General features: G+C 40.8%; 1 protein-coding gene across 5 annotated transcripts in view; it reads left to right on the top strand.

Moving 5' to 3' along the window:
* The window catches only part of EPB41L3 (erythrocyte membrane protein band 4.1 like 3), a 223,223-nt gene that overhangs the window by 22,934 nt on the left and 178,345 nt on the right, over positions 1 to 21,944 (top strand). The gene's annotated exons all lie outside the window — the stretch shown is intronic.

The following is a 21,944-nucleotide window of genomic DNA, read 5'->3' as shown; positions in this document are numbered from 1 at the left end:
TTTGAATTAGCCTAAGTCTTTACTTGGCCACAGTCTCACACTCCTTCCCCGTCCCCCCCCATTCTAGTCCAGGCTTGCTTTAATTATTTTTACGTCCCTATGCGTTCATACAACTCTTTCATGGTCTCTTTCTGGAAACATCTATTACATATTCAAATGTGGCCTGTGTGCGTTTTCTCTTATTTGCAGCCGCTCAATGAAAATGTTAACAAGAGATCCCTTTGTATCTCTTGTGAATTATCTACCTTTGCTTTTCTATAGCAACCTTGTCCTTAACCCACAGTGTCTTGGCAATGGGGCAGGTTTAGAAAGGAGAGAACTCTTATTACCACGCTCAGAATGGGGGTGAGTTACCACCAGTTGTTGGATTATTTCTAATCTATGTTTTCTTCTCCTTTTTGCTCACCGTCCCTGTCTTGCTGCCCCTCGGAACATGGCACGTGACCTGCCCATCACCTGGAAAACTGTTATCTCTGGGCATGTGACATGGGCGATGTGGGTGAGTCCTGAAATTAATGTTTAAGCTGTCGATTTCTCTCTCTTGGGAAGAAAAAAATTGCCAAGTGAAAATGTTTGATGGGACAATATCTTTAGTATCTTAGTGCACCCCATGCACCTGAATGTTTTGCTGTTGGTTTTCTTCATTTTTGGAAGGGGAGGGTTTGTATGATTTTTGAAGAATAGTTCTTTATAACGAATCAAATGGAATTTTCTAAGGCTCTTGTTCAGTTGTTTCTATAAATCACACACCGCAAATATTCATAATTACCATTTATGGCAGATATAAATGTGTTTGTTTTTGTGATGCTGGGATCGTTTCTAATATAAGGGCATTGGAAAGGATACATTGTTGATGTATTTATATTAAATGAGTCATGAATCTTGACATGAAATCTTTCCACTTTTAATTGGTCCTCAGTCGATGGTTTCAAAACTCAAGGTAGCAACACTGTTAAATATCAAATTCTAACTTTGCTCTTCCAAAACTGGGCAATAAGGATGTACTGGGCACTCACCCATTGCACATGCAGGACCAGGGAGGGGAGAGAGGGTTGATGTCTGCTGGTGGATTTCTTGTTATGGAATGGAGACCAGATGACAGGCAGGTTTTGAATACAAAAAAGAGATTTTTAGTACATTTCTTTCTAGTTATCAAGCATGTGGGAAGCAAGATTTTTTAAAAAGCCTTTGATTAGCCTGATACTATAGAAGTGGCTGGTCCAATAGCTTCTATCCATTTTTAAAAGTACTCAGCATGGCTAATTCCTGGAAAAAAGAAATCAGTTGGCGTATATTGCCATAGGAAAACCACTGTCTTGGTTATCAGTTCCCCTTTCATCTTGGGTGTCCCTCTGCATAAATTTCAAATAAATTTCAAACTGCCATCTTAGCCAGTTGAGGTGGTGGGATTTCTCTTGTTGGGAGCAAATACATTTGCTATTGCCATCTGTTATTTCAGAAATCTCTAAAATTATATTGAATGTTAGCATGAAATCTGGCATGAATGTTTGTAAGATTTTCTATTGTGTTGTAAGTAATTTGGGAATGTTTATCTTAGATGATTTAGTGGTCCATAAATATCCTAAGGAATATGTATCATTTGAGTTTACTCTGTTGAGCTGTGAGTAGTTGATTTGACACAATTACCACCTAATCAGCTGTTTTGCCTATTGGGTTATGCTATCATTTATCAGTTCCACAACTAAAATCTCCTTTTGGGATTCACACTGTGTGTTTTCCTCTGTGTGTTTCTCTGGGTCTTTCCATCGCCCTCCTTCTCGTAAATGATAACCCCGTGGTCAACCATCCTTAAAACCTCACATACTCTAGGGCTTCCCTGGTGGCGCAGTGGTTGAGAGTCGGCCTGCTGATGCAGGGGACACAGGTTCGTGCCCCGGTCCGGGAAGATCCCACATGCCGCAGAGCGGATGGGCCCGTGAGCCATGGCCGCTGAGCCTGCGCGTCCAGAGCCTGTGCTCCGCAAAGGGAGAAACCACAGCAGTGAGAGGTCCACTTACCGCAAAAAAAAAAAAAAAAAAAAAAATCTCACTTTCTCTTCCAATAATAATCAGTAACCAGAACCTACTTCTTTTAAATTAATCATGCCCCAAATCTTGTGAATTCTTCTTTTGTCTGGGACCTGGAAAGCCTTCTGAAGATAACACTGTATTTGTGAGATGCTCTGGGAATCTTCAGAAATCTCTGGTCCTAAAAGCAGTAAAGTACAAGTCAGGATGTTTGCTTATTATTTCTCATCCGACTCTGTTGTAGGGCATGTGTGTTCCCACCAGCCTCTCCTTTTCCTTCACTTTCTAAGGCTCCCTTCTAGTCTATTAGGGAATCTTTTGATGTGTGGGTCATTTGGTTTTTTAATCTGTTTTTGTTCCATTTATAGGGAGGGGATAGGCTGGCTCTGCAGCCTAAAGAGTTACTGGTTTGGTCAATATGGGATCGTTTTCTTAAAACCAAATAGCTAATGGGTTTGTCACCCTGACATGGTTTACTTTGGGGGATGTGCACGATCACATATCATCAGCACCCTCATTTTCAGCATCACCTTCACCACTTCCTCTTTCCCAGGTGCTGGGTGATGGACTCCACATACATCTCATTTAATCTTCCTAACAACCTCATGATACAGGAACTTTTTATCATCTGAATTTATGGATGAGTAAACCGAGGTACAGCCTGACCTGCTGAAGGCCACCAGGGTCCTAGTCATAAAATGTTTTTATTTAGACACATTTCCTTTTAACCATTTTAATATACTTTTGGACTCTTCTGTACCTTCAAAGACAGAATTTTGGTGCATCTCAGACAATACTGTGTCCCGTACAACGAAATTTGTCTTTTATCCGGCGGTTATGTAAAGCTCTTTCATGAGTCATGGCAGGGAGTGAAGGCGGTGCAGGAGTGGTTATAGTAAAAGACTTGTCAATTAGTAGGGTGATTTGCCCTATGAAAGACATTTCTGTTTCAAGAGGAGTTGATATCTTTGTATCTGACAATATAATCATATTTTGATAGAACTAATGGTAGTTTTGCAGGAAAAAAATCAAACAGAAGCTAAATTCTTTCCCAATTCATATAAACCCTGTACCTACAAATTCCATTTAGATTTCCAACTCTTGCTTTGAGGGTTATTGAGCTTCTAAATCTATCATGAGTACTTCTCTAATAGCTGGTTTTCTGCTTTATTAGTCAGGGTAATAAGGCCCTTCTCAAAATCAGAGAGACATGAAAAGCAGAAAGTTATCTTGGTCACCTAGCTCACCCTGCTTGAATCTCCCAAGGGTCTCCATTGACAAGGGCAGGAGTTGCTGGAGCCAAGCCACAGACATCTTGGACAAGATGCTGGGATTTCCGGTTACCCAAGGTGTGCAGATACTCATAATATCTTACCTGAGTTTTGCAGCAGCTTGCCAAACCCTTCTTTTCATCTTTATACCATCCTCCATCTTGCTCCAGAGAGACATAGCCAAGCTGTGAATCTGCCCACGCCTCCCTCTTGCTTTAAACACCCCAGTGGTTCCATCTTGCTTCTGGTACTGCTTCTCCACCATAGTTTTGCAACAGCCTGGTGAGCATTAATCAGTTGTCTGGGTGTCACAGGTAAGGGGCTGCTAATAATAAGTCTAAGTATTAAAGTTTAAAAAGTATTTATTTTTTTCAAGTAAAATAGGCTGTTTTCAAGTTTACCTCTATGGCACTATTATTTGCACTCACTTTTATTCCATATTATTTCTTCTGTGTGTAAGATAGATAAAGATCTATCTGTCCGTCTATCTGTCGGATGCCACATCTGGCTATGTGCTGGGGATTGTGTATAAAATCATCAGCCCTCCTTATTTGTCTTATCACCTAATGGTTCCTGGTGTACAGCTAATAATTCTGTTTATCAAGCGTTTCTGTAGCACTTGTGAGTTGTGATTTTGTAGTTATTAACTTGGGCAATGTAATTTTACTCGTGGAAAATTTCTAGGTAAGAAGGAAGGCAAGGATAGATTAAGAGAGCTCCAACGTTGTGTTGTATGCAGTGATGTTATGAACATTCTGACTTGTAATGACAGTGATTTTTGATGACCAAGTAAACCTCAAAGTGATGATAAGGAGTGAAACTTGCAGGAGGAAAAATCATATAACTAAAAAGTTAAAACCTGTACATTTCATTTGTTTCAATAACCAAAAATAACATAGTTACTCTTCAAGAGCCCATGTTTGTTTACTTTTTTACTATTACCCATGTAGTGGAGGTCTGAAAAAAAAGACAAGGTTCTTCTTTCAAAATAAAACAAGATATTTTGAAAAATCTTATGCCCTGAAGGTTTGTCTTATAAGATGACTGATTCTGTATATAGTAGATGATGTTAGTACTTACATGTTTATATAAGGTGTTATCCATATCACCCTCATTCTCCTGAAATGTCTGTGCTGCTTTTTGCTTTATATTCCTAAGTAATTTTGCTAGAGGTGAGGAGCTGGAAAAAATCTGGAAGTGTAAGTTGCATGAAAAGTCATCTGTCTTGTGTCTCGGTCTGAAAGAAAGGTCAAGAACAAAGCTCTTTTGGATGACCCACAAGTTTCCCTCGATCCTGTGACCACCTACCAGATGCATCTGCCACTTTGCTTTTAGCCCCAGACTTGTGTCACTTGTCACTCCTGCTGTGTCCCATGTGTGTCCTGCCTTTAACATCCCAGGAACTCACGTGTATCCATGATTTTTCTCATTTTCTTCCTCCTGCTTCCCGCTCCTTCCCTTGTCTTTATTTAGTAACTCCTGCCTGTGTTTTACGCACAGCTCCTGCAAGAATTCTGTCCTGATAAGCACCCTCTCCTCCCACCCCACTGGGTATAAGAATCCGTCAGACTTTTACAGCACCCTGCATGTGTCTCCCTGTGTCTTTGCATGTCATAAGGGAGTGATGGATTTATCTATACATGCCCTCTTTTGTTTTATAAAATCAGAAAGAACTGGGATTTCATCTTTAACAATTCCTTGTGCCTAACGCCTACAGTCTGCAGAGCTGTTACGGGTTGTGTTTCTTGAGGATAGATTGTGAAATGGACGTTGGCGGCCAAGGTGTTTCTTAACAAGAGCTCCTGGGACCAAGGCCAAGGAGGAGAGCAGGACTGGACAGAGGGAGAAGTCGTGATCCCCACAGAGGTCTCAGCTCACCCTATGGGGACCCCTATAGCTGGAATGACCTCCAGGTGGTTCCCAATTAGAGCAAGATGGCCCGAGCATCCTTACCCCTACTGGAAGGAGGTGTGACCTGTGCAAGACCGTTTTCTTCAGTGGAGGCAACCCCACAAAGGACTGACAGCTGAGGACTGCCTTTTGGCAGCATTTCTAGAAGCTGGAGGATTATAAATCCTTTGTTCCTGTAAGGGGATCCGGGCAGGATATCATGGTGTCCACCGTATAGGCACAGAACTTTTTTGTGAAATTAACTGAAGAAGAGAAAATGCCTGTGAATTTGGGAAATTGGGGATAAGAGGAGGAAGTGAAACACGTGGGTGATTTCTATCTGCTCTATTAATAGCAATGGTTTTAATAACATGGATTTTTCTCTGAATAAGGAGATACAATTTTTTAAAGACCCTTTAAGCTGTACGGCTTTCAGCCCTAAAAGCAGCAAATGCATTGTTTGTAACTATTCCAAATACTGAAATTTCTCCTACTCATTTCATAAATATTTGTTGACTCCCCGAAAGATACACAGCATGATAGTAGCCAGTGTGGGACCCAAAAAAATTGTTTAAAGAAAAACTCAAATATCCAGGAGATTTCAAACCATTGGTAGATAAAGCTGTCTAGACGATTGATCATAAAGCAAAGCAGAATGAAACTTTGGAATGAGACGTCATACGAGCTGAGCTTTGAACCTCCAGAGACTTGAGTTTGACTCTTCCAGGAAATGGTAGCTTTTACTTTTCTGCCTGAAATAATATCTCATTCAACTTTTATAGATTCTACAACCAATGACGTCTGTTTATTGGAAGGAGGGGTGCTCTTATCAAGACCTACAGTGGCCAGTGAAACAAGAATCATAACTCTTTCTTCTCTGTTCCACTTCCAGACTCTGAAAATGAAATGATGCTTGTGCCTCTCAGGCTTGGTTTCTGTAGGGAAAAAAGTCACCAAACATGGGGCTATATTTCAGTTCCAGGGCTGGGCCTACAGCCGCCTACAGGTCTTGCTTTGTGATGTTGGCTTCTAATCACTTCCCAGGTTCACTGTGCACCCTTGTCCCCACCGGTGACTCTGAGCCCCGTGCAGGTTGGAGGTGAGCCTCAGCTCATTTCCACTGTCTTTTCCAAAGCAAGTATCTTTGTTCACCTCCCTTTCACTTAAAGGCGACCCCCCCCCTTCCTTTTAATGACTTCTATGGTACATGTGGTTCCTTTGTTTTCTCGACCTTGTCTTTAATTGCTAAGATGATGACAGTGCTGATGAAGAAGACATTGTCTCTCTCTCAAAGCTTTAATGAAAAGGAAAAAATAACAAAGCAAACTGAATTACAATAGCAAAGTTCTAAATTATGCTTATGAGGCAGTGTTGGTGATAAGGAAGTAGTTAAACATAACTTTGCTTAGAAAGAAATTGTTCTCAGGACCAATACGGAGTGTCAGCAAAATGAAAACAATTGATTCATCAAGTTCTTCCCTCCCTGGCATACAGAGAGTGAGATTATTAGCTCCGCAAAGTTATTCTACAGTTTACTTTAGTCTGTAGTTTTCTCTATCAACCATTTTTTTTCTGATGGTCCTAAAGTCCCATATTTAAAAGTTTTAAAACATCAGTTACCCATTCTCCTCTGCTGACTCTTCTGAAGATGCTACCCTTGACATAAAGAGAGGAGGGCTGAAGGGCTGTAAATCTGTCGAGTCTGTATTAATATTGCCTATTGGATTTAGCATCACTTCCCTTGTATCCATCATGCCGGAAGTAGATACAAGGTGCCTGGCTAACCTCTATCTTTTAGGGAACAATTAGAATATAAGCTTTACTCTGTAAGACTCTTACTATCACAGTATTAATACTGGCTACAAGACTGGCAAGAGGGATGGGGAAAGTACAGTGTTTGGGGGAAATGTGTTAGTGTGTATTTTCTGTGCTACAGGGCAGGTCCCACCCCCATCCCATTTGAAAAACTAATTGGAAAACTCCATCACATTGGAGGAGAAGGACAAATAGCTTTGCATCAACATGAAAAATTGATATGAAAAGTTGAATGACCGATTTTACATGAAAGCTGTCGGTTTTAAAGATACTGAAAAAGGCTCTCTATTTAATGTAGTTTGTCAAATTCGTCCAGTCTTTGTTTTAACCAAGGAATGGTTTGAGAACCCAAAGCTCAGATAGTTTCTCTTCTTTTTATTTTATTTTATTTTTTATTTATTTTTGGTGGTGCACGGGCCTCTCACTGCTGTGGCCTCTCCCTTTGTGGAGCACAGGCTCCAGACGCGCAGGCTCAGCGGCCATGGCTCATGGGCCCAGCCGCTCCGCGGCATGTGGGATCTTCCCGGACCGGGGCACGAACCCGTGTCCCCTGCATCCGCAGGTGGATTCTCAACCACTGCGCCACCAGGGAAGCCCCTCTCTTCTTTTTAAAAAATCACCGCTGTCATCAAAGATTATCCACTCCAAAGTGCTATTCTTCTTTACTCCTGTTAGTTTTGCTTCTGTAAATCATTTATGTAGCAGAATAATTTGAATTTAGTAAATGGCTTGCAAAGGACAAAATCAGCTTGCCTATGGAAAATATGAAGCAAACATCAAAGAACATACTTTTCGGGCTTCCCTGGTGGCGCAGTGGTTGAGAGTCCACCTGATGATGCAGGGGACACGGGTTCGTGCCCCGGTCCGGGAAGATCCCACATGCCGCGGAGCGGCTGGGTCCATGAGCCATGGCCGCTGAGCCTGCGCGTCCGGAGCCCGTGCTCCGCAACGGGAGGGGCCACGACAGTGAGAGGCCCGAGAACATACTTTTCTGTTTTTCATAACTGTTTGGTTTAACAGGTATAAATCCCCAGGTATGATGGATGCTGGATTCTTGGGGTAGTGCTAACTGCCTCCATGCCTACCTGACCCTGATTGAACCCATTTCTTGGACTTTCTGGGGGAGAATTTATGTGAGGTCAATGAATTGTACTTGTTCAAAGGTTACTCTGCTACATAATTCAGCTGTCAGCAGAACTAGGTCTGGCCGGGCCCAAGATTTTGTATAGGTCTGGAGAAAAAAAAAATTAAAGCAACTCTACAACATTTTACTGCCTAGTAAACTGACAGAATCACGTCGGCTGTGTCAGCACAAGCGTTGGGGAACTGGGCAAGGTTCTTGCTGCTGTTCTGAACTTTGCATTTCGAGCACGTTGTGTTGGAAAGACAGCCCTGAGATAGCGCAGGGGGAGCTGACCTAGCAACGATGAAGGGAGATATTTGTGGGGCAATCGTGGTGCCTTTACCCATCAGCAGTGAGTGATGACTAAGTTTGGCGGGTTATCTCTGACGCCTTATCTTCCCCAGCTTGAGTCCACCGAGAGGCTCAAGAGTAGTTAGAGCCTATTTTTAACAGCAAGTTCTACCGACCCATAATTGAACATGCGATATTTTGGGTTTTGGGTTTTATTTTTTCAGTTCAGAAGCCCCTACCTCCTCAGACATCCCTAAATGTGTGATTAGGGCTTCCTATATTTCTGCGTCATGGACAGCTTAGAGGTTTGAACGTATTCTGTTTTGTTTGGTTTTTTATTTATTTTATTGAAGTATAGCTGATTGACAGTGTTGTGTTAATTTCTGCTCTACAGCACTGTGATTCATTTATACGTATATATACATTCTTTTTCATAATCTTTTCCCTTTTAGTTTATCTCGGGATAGTGAATATAGTCCCGTGTGCTGTTATTTTGGATGTTTTCTCTTTTACGCATGCTCTGATGTATTTAAGAGTCTTGTTTTTCACAAGAGTGTATCTCTAATTGGAATGTCATGACAGATCTGAGGACTGTGCCCACTTTAGACACGGGAGAACATTAACATGGTCAAAATATTTTTACAAGGATCCAGAAAAGACTTATCTCCCATGCCCTGTATATCTCCTCCCCAAAGGAATTGCAATGTTTGCATTGAATTCAGAACCTTACGGCTCTTGACTGTAGCAGCAGCTGTGCACCAGTGCTTCTCTGTAGTAAATGTTGATGGTCCTATTCACTGTCATGGTTTTAATTGTTAGAAAGAAAAATTCTTTTCTGATGGTACTGTAGATTTTGAGGGTACATTCTTAAAAAATGAGAAAATATGAGTGCCTTTTGGGTTTTGCTTTCAATTGTGAATTATTTTTTCCTTTCCCTTTTTTAAATCACTCCAAATCCTGAACATGGGGCTCCACCTAGTGTAAGTTTTAGGTTAAAAAAATAATATATCTATAAGGAAAGGGCAAAAATTAGCTGAATGGACTCCTTTATGATATGAATGCAAAACAAAAGATAGTGATAATTTCATAAAATGCTTTTGTGGTTCCAAATGCTTCATGGAATTTAGGGACATAGAAACATTCTTTTTCATTCCCTCGTTTTCCACAAATTCTTATTACTTTTATACCCTTTTTTTTTTAAAAGGCAAAATTACATTACAGCTGTGTGTAAATACAGTTTTAGGTTTAAACATTTTCTTTGCCTATGGTAAATGGATTTAGATCCAATTTTCCGGTGGTGTAACAAGACAAGAGTCTTAAAATAAAACACTTTGGGATGTCTTCACAGTTGGTAAGCTTAGACTTACTGCCTGAAATTGCTTTTTTTTTTTCTTTTAATAAACAGGGACTTAAATTTTAGGCTAACATTTTAATTTAATACTTTCCATATGCCATCTGATTATATTTTGAAAATGTTTATATTGCATCCAGCTTTAAGATTTAGATTTTTTACTTAGCAACCACTAAGTGGAGTTGTATTACTGTCGATAATATAATTTTTTACAACTTTGAAATGATCACTATAGTGTAATATTCAGTTTCTTTATATTTTGTTCTCATAGAGGGGAATTTCCAGTGCTTATATCTATTGCCAGTGAGTTCCAAGAGCAGAATATGTGTATGTCTCTAAAGGACTAAAGCCAGACTGAAGTGACACCTACAGGAAATTGACCTAGCTTGATGACATCAACAGCCAAGAGACGCAGAGAGTTGAGAAATTCACTTGAGAAAAATGTCCCCTCGAGTATTTGGATTTTCAGATGTGCAGCATTTGCCCTAGAACTGACCCATTGTGGTTCCAGGGGGAATAATATTTCTTTTGTGCCTCCTGCATGACAGATGTTGTACATATACAATGTCTCTACTTTTCCTCACACCCTATGAATTAGGAACACAGATCCATTTTACAGATAGGCAAACTGAGGCTCAGATAAATCAAATAACTTATCCAGGTGTGACAGGAGTTGAACTCAAGACTATGTCTCTCCATACTATGTGTGTTCTTTCCTTGGCAACCTATTATTAACCTATGTAAAACTTAGGAAATCCTTCATGACGCCAACTCTTTTTTAGGTTTCCAGTTAATCACTATTTTTGTTCAAGACTAAATATGTTCTAGATTCCAAGGGAGTTAATACTATTGTGTCCTCAGGAAACTTTCCATTTAGCTGAAGGGGCGGAGCACAAGTGTATTTTCTAAGACCATTTATTCCCTTCTACATTTAGTTAAGTGCCTGGTGTACATAATAAGTGCAATAGGAATTTGGATTTCTAAAAGCAAGGGGTTTTCTTTCCTACCCACCCCCTTCTCCAGCAATGAGAACTTTCCTTCTGCAATGGAGGTGACAAGATGAATCAGAGTGTTATCTAAGAGCAGTGATTCTCAAAGTTTGGGCAGTTGCTGCCCCTTTGCACTCTTAAAAATTATTGAGGATCCACAAAGAGCTTTTGTTTAAGTTATCTATGCCTTTGGTATTTACCATTTTAGAAGCCAAAACTAATAATATTTTAAAATATGTATTAATCCATTTAAAAATAACATTAGTAAACCCATGTTACATGTTAACACAAGTGACATATTTTTATGAAAAATAACCCTGTTTTCCCAAACCAAACAATTGAGTGAGAAGATTAACATTGTTTTACATATTTAATAAATCTTCTTAATGTCTGATTTAATAGAAAGAAAACCACTGGATTCTCATCTGCTTCTGCATGCAAGCTGTTACAATACATTGTTTTGGTTTAAGTCTGGTGAGAAAATGCAGCTTCACACAGAAATATCGTTGGAAAAGGGAGAAGTACTTTAATAGCCTTTTCAGATAATTCTTTTGGCCTTGCTGACCCATGAAAGGGTATTTGAGGAACCCCCCAAGGGGTTCCTGGACCTCACTTTGCGAACTGCTGGTCTAAGTAAGATGAGACCTGTATTCAAATATCACTTCAGATCTGTCACTTCCCAGATCTGAAGCCCTTGGAAGTTACTTAACCTTTGAAACAATGTGTGCACAGGATCTGGCACAGAGAAGGCACTCAAATAGATGGTTGTGATGTGGATGTGATATCAGTAATAAAATGCTGCTGTTCCCCTGGTCTTGGGTGATGTGAAGCCCAGAGTCAGAAAACAAAGTCATGATTAGCTCAAGGGTGCCTAGAAGTAAAACTCTGGAAGACAATGATACTATGGACAAAGCAGGATCCATCTCATTCCTAGGTTATATAGCTTGGTCCATTCAGTTTGATATCCTTCCCATCCAGGATGAGGCTGATTTGCCGGGTTTTGTACAATCTTCCTAAATTCTGAATACACTACATTAGAGAACTGGTGATGGTGGTTATGACAGGAAGAAAATATAACAGAGATGGGGTTTCGTATTTTATATTCACATTTGATATGAAGTTCATTGTTTAAAGTATCATGAATAATTGCAATTTTTCATAAAGTAAACGGTAGAGAATGAGTACTGTGGGATTGGAAAAAGTTTTTTAAGATTCTGGGAAGGCTTTACAAACGCTTTTCAGCAGTTTAGTACATTGTGATGTTGAGTAAAGCACATTTCAACTATAATGTGCTCTGCTCATTTTTTTCTATAACACTTTGGAAACAGTACTGTCAGTCTGACACGTGATACTAAAAGGTTATATCCGGAATGAAGCAGGACAATGGAGTCTGTTCCTCTGAAAGCCAAGTCATATTACAGGGAGACGAATTTGCATGTCCTGAGTCAGAAGGGTTACAAGACAGGTCCTGAATACCAGTCGGAGATCCTAGAAGCAGGAAGACCGATGCATGTAAACCAAAGCAGGCTTGGGAAGGGTCTGGTGGCATTGAGGGGGAGGTTAGGAACAAACAGTAGACTGAAGTTAGACCCCTGGCAGTCTGAGATGGGACAAGACAGAGGTGAAACTTTGGTTGAAGCCAAATCTTGTAGATCATGCTTTTATCTATGGTCTTATTTAGTTATAGGGAGGGCTGGGAGAGGATATTTCCAAATGCTGGAAAGTGTACTCCTTAAAAATGATTGGAAAAAAAAAAGTTATCTAAAAGGTTTATAGAAAAATATGTCATTATTAGAACACTATGAAAGTGACCCCTTGAAAAGAATCTTATTGCATTGTCAGAAGGATGACATAATGTTTTTGTTTCAAAAGAACATTTTAGCCACAGCAATAAACTGCCACAGAGATTTATCATTTAGAGGAAGAAAAAAAAATCAACAAAACTCTTAATTTTCTGCTTGGAATGAGCAGAATAAGAAATTCTCTTCTCTTCATAACTTCTGTGGTTTCGGGTGAAACTAGTATTGCCAACCAGTTTGAATGTCTCCAGCTAAGACAGATTTTTGTGTCTGTGCTAGTCATCTACAAGCTTCAGAGACCCAGATGTGACCTGCCTAAGAGGACCCTGCTAATCAGAGTGTGGTTAGAACCCAGGTCTCCAACTTGGCTGTGCTACTTTGGGTAGGTCACACCCAGCTTCTGAAGGTCTCTGTCATATATACAGTAGGAAATAAGACTAGATCATTGGTCCTCAAAGTGTGGACCACAGACCAGCAGCATCAATATCCTCTGGAACTGGTTAGAAATACATTCCTAGGCCCCCTCCCAGACCTACTGAAGCATAAACTGTAGGAGCAGGACCCAGAAATCAGTGTTTTGACATGTTCTCCAGATGATTCTGTGCAGTCTACAGTTTTCAAGCCACTGGACTAGCTGATCGCTAAGGCCCCTTCTAGTTTCAATACTAGAAGACCCTGAGTCATGTGGTTCATTCTGGACCTCAGGGAATAGTTGTATGGAGTAATCAGAACAGAGAATTGTTTTTCTTTAATAGATATCCAAGGTGGCAACTGCCTTAGGTGGCTCATTGCATTACTTAACCATTTCAAGAAGCTCTTATACTTTATTGTTTATATAAAAATATATGTAGGACTGATTTTTAAAATTGATTTTTGGATTATGGTTACATTAAAGACTCAAAAAAAGCTGTAAAGATTCTCCAGTGGGGAGGTTGGAGGGGAGGAGAGCCACATACTAGAATAAACATTAAATTTATACACAATTTCAAGAGGTTCACAGATGCCCTAACATCCATCCCTGGTCCTCACAGACTTGGTTAAGAAAAACTGACTTAGAAAATTTTCAGTAAATTGTTAAGGAAAGTATAAGCACTTTTCCAGGTGTTCTAAAGGAGAGACTTATTCGCTACATCTCCTCCAGTTTCCATTTGTTTGTCAAATCTGTTTTAAACACTTACTGATAGGGAAGGTGCTGTTCTAAGTCCTGGGGTGGGATATATCCTATTCACTGTGAGTTTTCACACAATTATATGCAAAAGTGGCCAGAACAAGTACCAAATGGGCCACAGATTCCTTCTGCCAGAATATAATTGGGGTGGGGGTGGGGTTGGGGGGCGGGAATTCCCAAAAGAGATGGCACATGAGTTGGTCTTTGGAGATGAGCTAGATGGGCATTTGTGAGCTGAGAGGATGGCAGGAGGGAAAGCTGGAGGTCAAAGGTCGTTTGAGAGTCCCAATTGTTGGAGGAGCTTTCCACAAAGAACCCATGGCTCCTGAGTTTTCTTCAGGGGCTACATGGAAATCTCTAGAAAGAGATGAAGTAGAATCCTTTCCTTCCTTCACTTATGTTAACACGCACAGTTGTCACTTCTCTGCTTTGGCTCCACGGATTCTCTTGGAAACAATGTCTTCCAACTGAGGATATTGGATCTTAAACAGTTGGGCTGCTCTCCTAAAAGAGCGAGTTATAACCATTTGCCCACAAGACATTTCTTAGACTTTTGAGCTCTATTTTAATTTCAACTTTCAAGAAGCTAACAGTTGGGTCATTAATCGTTTGCGTACTCTCAGTGTGCCTCATGTGAATTGATTAATTCTGTGTACTTAGCAGGTGCTCATAGATTTTTAACTAATTCTTGCAAGAAAGATAATTTTCTACTCATTTCTTAGACCTTTTCAATTATAAAGACAGCAGTTTTGTCTTGATGACCTCATGTAGCCCATCATTTCTTGGTTGTTTAATTTCAGAAGAAATAGGGCAGTGCGAAAGTGTCTTCTGATTTGATTGAATCTTCATCCTTAGTATTCACTGCCAGACTATATTAGGACTACATTACTGACAGAGGCTGCTTAAATTCCCTGCAAGGGGCACAACAATTTAAAGGGCTGTTTTTGAGTCTTTTTCCTAAAAGTTGAGTGAAGGAAAATGTCGCTAATTGCCTTGTCTGAAGGTGGAAGATCAGAATTCAGGATGACATAATTAAAAGCTAAATAGCCCGTGTTAAAATTACCAATTAAATGAACTCTTATGGAAGATACAAATTATATCTTTTGGTACATATTATTACAGTCCAAGGTTGTAAAATAAAAAGTGTTTTTCTTTCCACCTAGGTCAAAGAGAATAGAAAGTCCAGTAACCTTACTTGTGTGAGTTAAAAGGAATCCCAAGGTCTTACCTAATTTAGTATTAGCACCAACATAGGAAAAGTGGGTAACATGTTTAGAGTGTAGTAGGGATAAGTTATGGATTGGAACCATGTCTGCAGGATGCTAAAATATCAAACAGCATATGGTCCATGGTGTTGTCAGGGGTTCTCATCATTACAATCAACCCGCGAGTTAGAAATATTGCTGCCTGGGTCCCATCAATTAAGTCTATATGTCCAAAGCCTGGGCCCTGTTGTTGGTTTATAAAGGCTCCCAGGTGATTCTCAAGTGCAATTAGAGCTGAGATGTACTGTTTTCCTGAGACCTGCGTGGTTGTCACATTTGGGCGGTGATGTGCTTGATAGAAAGATGCCAACAGCTACAACTAGAAAATATGTTTTTTCTTTAATGGCAATCGATTCGAAAACATCCAGAGACTATTACATAAAGCAGGAGATAATGTGGCGTGTTGCCAGAGGTATGACTTTCCAGGCCCCCAAAGTTCCCGGTAGTGATGGACAGCTGGGGTTGATGACGCCTATGTTGAGTGAGTGTCTCCGGGGGCAACCTTCCCTCCTCCAACGCATTCCTAGGTATGTGCTGCAAGATTGGACGGAGGAACCATTGAGGGCCTCCCTCGTCAGCCCCGCCAGGATCCCCAGACATCTGAGGGCCATTCTTGCAATGGCCGGTTGGCAGTCTATCTAGCTTCTCTTTTAAAGAAGAGAATGATTTTTCTAGAGTTTTTTGGTGGCATAACTTTTTAGGTAAATTATCATAATAGTTAACTAGCTCATTTATCTTTGTTTTTCAAAAATGAGACACAATGAGGAAGTTCACTGTTGCTGAAAACATTTTTATTCAAGTCTAGTCCCTGCTTAGCTTAGTGTTCTTTCATAGGCAATTATTTCATTTTTCTAGGAAGGGGAGTGGCTGTAAAAGATTACATCACGCATCTATTTTGTGGCGTTCTCCCTTTCCGGAAAACGACATATTGAAATCTTTTGAAAGTTTTTGTTCGATTTCATTTTTCTTTCACTCCTGACATTTCTTTTTACCCTATACTTAGAAGTCAAAGAAAGGTGAGATTCTCACACAAGTCTTTACAAAAGAAAAATGACATATTCAAACTTTTACCAATCATTGCACATGCCATTTGAAATTTTACTTTACTAATATTTCTTCCACTTTTTTCTCCCAAGCAAATGATTCCTCATGTTTTCACACCACAAAAGCCTTTGTGACCTTGGTCGATGTGCTTAACGTGGAAATATTCATGGCAAATGAGAATGGGATATGTAATTAAGTCCCCGGGGTATGAGAAAGTAGTAAGCATTTAACAAATTTTTATTGAATAAATGAATGGATCTACCATTTTAATTTTTCCTTTTCACTCAAAATGACTTCATAAATACTTTTCCAGGATGTACATAGCTCATGTATTGCAAATTTAAAATTATTTTATTTTGGGCTTCCCTGGTGGCGCAGTGGTTGGGAGTCCGCCTGCCGATGCAGGTGGCGCACGTTCGTGTCCTGGTCTGGGAGGATCCCACATGCCGCGGAGCGGCTGGGCCCGTGGGCCATGGCCGCTGGGCCTGTGCGTCCAGAGCCCGTGCTCCGCGGCGGGAGAGGCCGCAGCAGTGAGAGGCCCGCGTACCACAAAATAAATAAATAAATAAAATTATTTTATTTTATCATAATATATCATTCTTAGGTTACTTATAGTTGGAAAACGGCCATTTCCACATTACTGAAGGCATATTAAAAACATCTTCACACATACAATTTTTTTCCCTTTCCATTGCATCTAGAGGGTACCAATTCTAAAGTTGGAATTAACTGGGTCCCAGCCTGTGACCAACATCCTGACTCTTATTGAAGATTGCACGGTTGCTTCCCAAGTTTATTGCACTCTTTTTTAAAAAAATTAATTAATTAATTATTTTTTAAATTGCTGCATTGGGTCTTCGTTGCTGCGCACGGGCTTTCCCTAGTTGCGGCAAGCGGGGGCTACTCTTTGTTGCGGTGCGCGGGCTTCTCATTGCTATGGCTTCTCTTGTTGCAGAGCACGGGCTCTAGGCGCACAGGCTTTAAATAGTTGTGGCGCGTGGGGTCGGGAGTTGTGGCTTGCAGGCTCTAGAGCACAGGCTCAGTAGTTGTGGCACACGGGCTTAGTTGCTCCGCGGCATGTGGGATCTTCCCAGACTGGGGCTCAAACCCATGTCCCCTGCATTGGCAGGCAGATTCCTAACCACTGTGCCACCAGGGAAGTCCCTATTGCACTCTTTACAGGAATTTATAGGGCTCCTAGCAACTCCTGCCAACATTATATTTATTATTTTAATTTGCGTCTCCCAGCTAAGTGTGAGATGGTACTTTATTTAAATGTGTGTTGCCTTCCTTATCTGCGAAGCTGAATATCATTTCAAAGTGTGTTATTTTAGTGCCTCTGGGTGTGAGCTGCATTTTACTCTTGTTAAACTGAGGTTAGGTATCATCTTAAGGGATTTAAGTAGGTATTTCTAAGAGGCTTACATTCATAATATGGAGAAATGTATTGGATCATTGCATCTGTTTTTATTTTCATCTTAGTTCTCATTTCCATGTCCTACAGAATTATTTTATTTCATTAAGTTAAAGCCATTAATAGATTATAAGAGTCAAACAAGGGCTTCCCTGGTGGCGCAGTGGTTGGGAGTCCGCCTGCCAATGTGGGGGACACGGGTTGGACCCCTGGTCCCAGAAGATCCCACGTGCCGCGTAACAGCTAGGCCCTTGTGCCACAGCTGCTGGGCTGGTGCTCTGGAGCTCGTGAGCCACAACTACTGAAGCCCATGTGCCTAGAGCCCGAGCTCTGCAACAAGAGAAGCCACCGCAATGAGAAGCCCACACACTGCAACGAAGAGTAGCCCCCACTCGCCACAACTAGAGAAAACCCACGGGCAGCAACAAAGACCCAAGCAAACAAAAATAAATAAAATAAATTAATTTTTTTAAAAAAGAGTCAAACAAACTCTAGCTGCTCTCCAGAATTAAAATTCCCCATCTTGCTCACTTCCCCTTTCCGGTCTCTCTCTCAGGCTTTTTTTTTTTTTTTTTTTTTTTTTTTTTTTTGTGGTATGTGGGCCTCACTGTTGTGGCCTCTCCCGTTGTGGAGCACAGGCTCCGGACGCTCAGGCTCAGCGGCCATGGCTCACGGGCCCAGCTGCTCCGCGGCATGTGGGATCTTCCCAGACCGGGGCACGAACCCGTGTCCCCTGCATCGGCAGGCGGATTCTCAACCACTGCGCCACCAGGGAAGCCCTCTCTCAGGCTTTTAAGCTTTCATTGGTTGCCTTTACATCATATGGAAATTTCATGGATGTCAGTGAGGAACCAGAATCAGGAAGGGAAGGAGGACCGTAAAGGCTGTGCGTGGCCTGAGCTGCTGGGGCACTTACCCTGGGATGGTCTTTTTCCAGTTATAAGGCCCATCGTCATTTGATTAATTTCTACCGTTACCTGCTTCTTCCTGATGATCCCTACTTCTCAAAGTTACATAAAATTATTCTCCTTACTAAATGATTTCTGACACAGATGGTGACTGATGTGGCTTAAATTTCATTTCCAAGATGTCTGTTAAAACCCGTTCTAATGAATTTTTTTTAATGTTATAAACCAAAATCTGTAATTTGTTTACATTTGCTCAGGACATTTGAACAAGTTGAGGTCTTGCTGCTGCTTTGTGTGCAGGTAAAGAGCTAAAGAACAGTGAAGGTCCTGAAGAGATTAAAAAATGACTATAATTACCTGGGACACCGAGGGTTCGAATACCAGCTGTTTTTCCAGAATCTGCCTGTAAATGTGTCATGTTGTCAGGCTTCATGGACCCACCGATTAACCAGGCTGCCAAATAATTTTCAGAAATCATTTAAATGACCACACAGGAAAGCCTATTTATCATAAACAGTACCCCACACAGAAAAACACAACGCAATACAGTTAGTTGATATTTTAAGAATATTTAGACTACTGATTCATAACATATGATCCTTGAATCTTTCAGCTTCTCTGCCTGATGTGGCTTGGTCAAATAAATGACTTTAAAAAATGCCATATGCCAAAATACAGAATTTTGCTCTAACTGAATTATTGAAGTAGGGAACACCTTTTAGTTACCTATTACCTTGATTCGTGGATTTATCAATCAAGTCCATCCCAGGAAGCAGGAGGCACACTCAACTGTGAATTTTGGAGAACGTAGCACAAGGAATTTCACAGAAGCCAACAAGGGGTGTTGAGGCACCAGGACCAGAAGAGTAGCCAGTAGTTACCACCCCTGGCTGAAATGGTGAGGGGAGGAAGCTGTTAACAGAGCCCTCCATGAGCTGAAGGGTAGGAGAGAAGCCGTCCAACAAGAATGGACCTTGGATACGGTTGCTTCCCCGGGGAGGGCACATGGCACCAAAGCAGGGAGGAAGCCGGGGGTAAGTACCCCAGCCTCGCTCTACTCTGCTTGAGTCCTGACACCATCTCCCATCCTCCCAATGTCAAAGCCAACCCAAGCAGAGGGTCCAGCAGCCTGAGTGATGCAGGTCCTAGGAGTGGATCCTCCCCCAACCCCCAACTCCCTGGTACCAAGCAAAGCAAAGTAGAAAATGGATCTGGGTCCCTAGAATAATTAGCGTGATAGAATTCTGAGGTTCCCTTTGAGGATATTTATTCGTAAACATGTTCAGAAGAGCAGTATGCAATAGAATCATGTATCTTTTAAATAGCTCTGTACTTGCGTTACTTGTTTCAAAGATACATATTTAAGATCTTTCTATATTATTTGAGTAGCAGGAACAAGTAGAGAGATGATCATTTATTGACAATGGCATCCACTTCTTGTAACTTACAACCGAAGAAGCCAATTAAGTGCACTTACAAAAACTCAAAAAAGAGCAAAAACTGAAATGCAGACTGCAATTAGCATGTTTATGTATTTTCCCCTTTCTTTTATTTATTTTTCCTGTTGTTTTTATTTTTTTAACATCTTTATTGGAGTATAATTGCTTTACAATGGTGTGTTAGTTTCTGCTTTATAACAAAGTGAATTAGTTATACATATACACATGTTCCCATATCCCATTTCTTTTAAATTTCAGTATGCACGTTGTCCTTCTTGAAAAGTTTCACACAATTCCTAAAGGAATAAAAGGGTCCTTCTATTAATCTGGGGGGATTACACCCTCCTCTACACAAGGCAGCCATTGACTGTACAGTAAGAGTCGCACGTACCCGCGGTCCAATTTTCTGAGTCATCCTCTCATGCTGGACTTAGCATTATATTCACTTTTAAAATTCAAGTCAGCCTTCTCTTTGAAGTTGCGTGCCTTCAGTTTTAATTTGCTACAGGTTTTCACTTTGAAGGAGATGAAATACTTTGATACTTTGGGGTGTCTTGTCATTGGTGGTTGGGAGTTATTTTTGTATATTTATTGATTAGAGTGCTGAAATACTCCCTTTTATGATGGGAAGAAGCATAAAATATTACTCAGGGAAGGTAACTAACATTTACTGAACACCTATTACATGCCACAATCTTTTCATCTTTCTCTTTGCTCTGTACCCTTCATTTTATTTCACAAAGAAGCTTGGAATAATTTTGTTAACAGGTCATGATCTTTACCATGGCTCTATGCTGTAAGGGTGATTCATTTCACTTTATAGATGAGTAAAAAAGATCGAGAGAACTCAAGTGACATTGTAAAACTATGAAATGAAGCGAATATCTAAGTTAAACCTTGCTGTCTCTCCAATAAAAATGAGATGATCTGCTAATGTTAAACTAACTCAGTACCAGGACAACAACAAAATACACCTCACCCCACGCATCAAAGGCTTTCCGGTCACACCTGCTTTAATGGGATGACATTCTACTGCAACAGATTCATTCAAGGAATTTGGGATCTGCCACAGACAGGCCTTAGCTGATCCATAGTGATTGCATCTAGGAAATAAAGGCCCCAGCTTTTCACCAGTTTATACCATACCCTCATTTCCAGTGGTTTATGGATAGAGAACCTATAGACAAGGCATGGTCCAGGTCAGAAACACATTATGTAAGCATGTAAGAATTATTTTCTAGGACCATGTCCCTTAAAATGGTGAATCTGAAATTTTCAGAGGCGTTTATCCTCTAAAAACATACCATGTCTCTTCAATTCTCAGATGCTGTATGGTTAGCGCATTGATTTAATAACAGCTCTGGGGGGAGAAAACACTATCACGTTATATATACGAATTAGTTTCACATCCCAATTTCAGAGATATTGAAATGTTCAGAGAAAAGCACGTGTTAGAAATGAGGAAATAAAGAGTTCTTGTGACATCATTTTCTGGAAGTAAACTTTGTTCCTTGTAGTCAGCTGTATCCAGATGATATTCTGAAAAAAAAAAAAAAAAAGAGGAAGAAAAAGCCCTCTTGATTTTGAATATTGCTGTTCTGGATGACCCACTTAGACCGTGATTCTAATGGGTAAATGGGTCATGCCTGGGGCACTGGGCTCTCCTGGGCTGGCTCCCGAGATTTGGATTAAAATCAAGACTCAGCCACAATGTCTGTAAACTTCCCCAGGCTTCATGAATACAGGCAGATGAAGGCCTAGCTTGTAAGGCTGGTGGATATTTAGAAGATCTCACCTGGGTGGGGTACCCTGCCAGGTGGTCACGACTGTTGCTGTACATTTTCTATGACGCTTTTATGACCTATTGGTCTCAGCCACCCTGCCTGGGAGTCAAACAGTAACTAAAAGAGTCAGAAAACATTATTTCCCTGACTCATCTCTTTACCTGAATCTCAGGAATTCCAGAACCCTGTCCAGATTCTTCTTTCTATTCACCATCATTTTTCTGGAGTATGTAAGGTACATCTCATGGGCTTGGGGTCCTTAGTTACCTTGTGGCATCTGCCATCTTCCCCTCTGCTGCTGTGGGTCCCTGCCATGACGTCAGCAGTGGCTCTCAATTCCTGGCAGAGGCCAGCGACTTCTCTGGG

The sequence above is a fragment of the Kogia breviceps genome, chromosome 15 (genome assembly GCF_026419965.1).
Source record: "Kogia breviceps isolate mKogBre1 chromosome 15, mKogBre1 haplotype 1, whole genome shotgun sequence".
Lineage (NCBI taxonomy): Eukaryota > Metazoa > Chordata > Mammalia > Artiodactyla > Physeteridae > Kogia > Kogia breviceps.
Note: the sequence above shows the minus strand (reverse complement) of the source record. Positions and strands in the feature narration are given on the sequence as shown.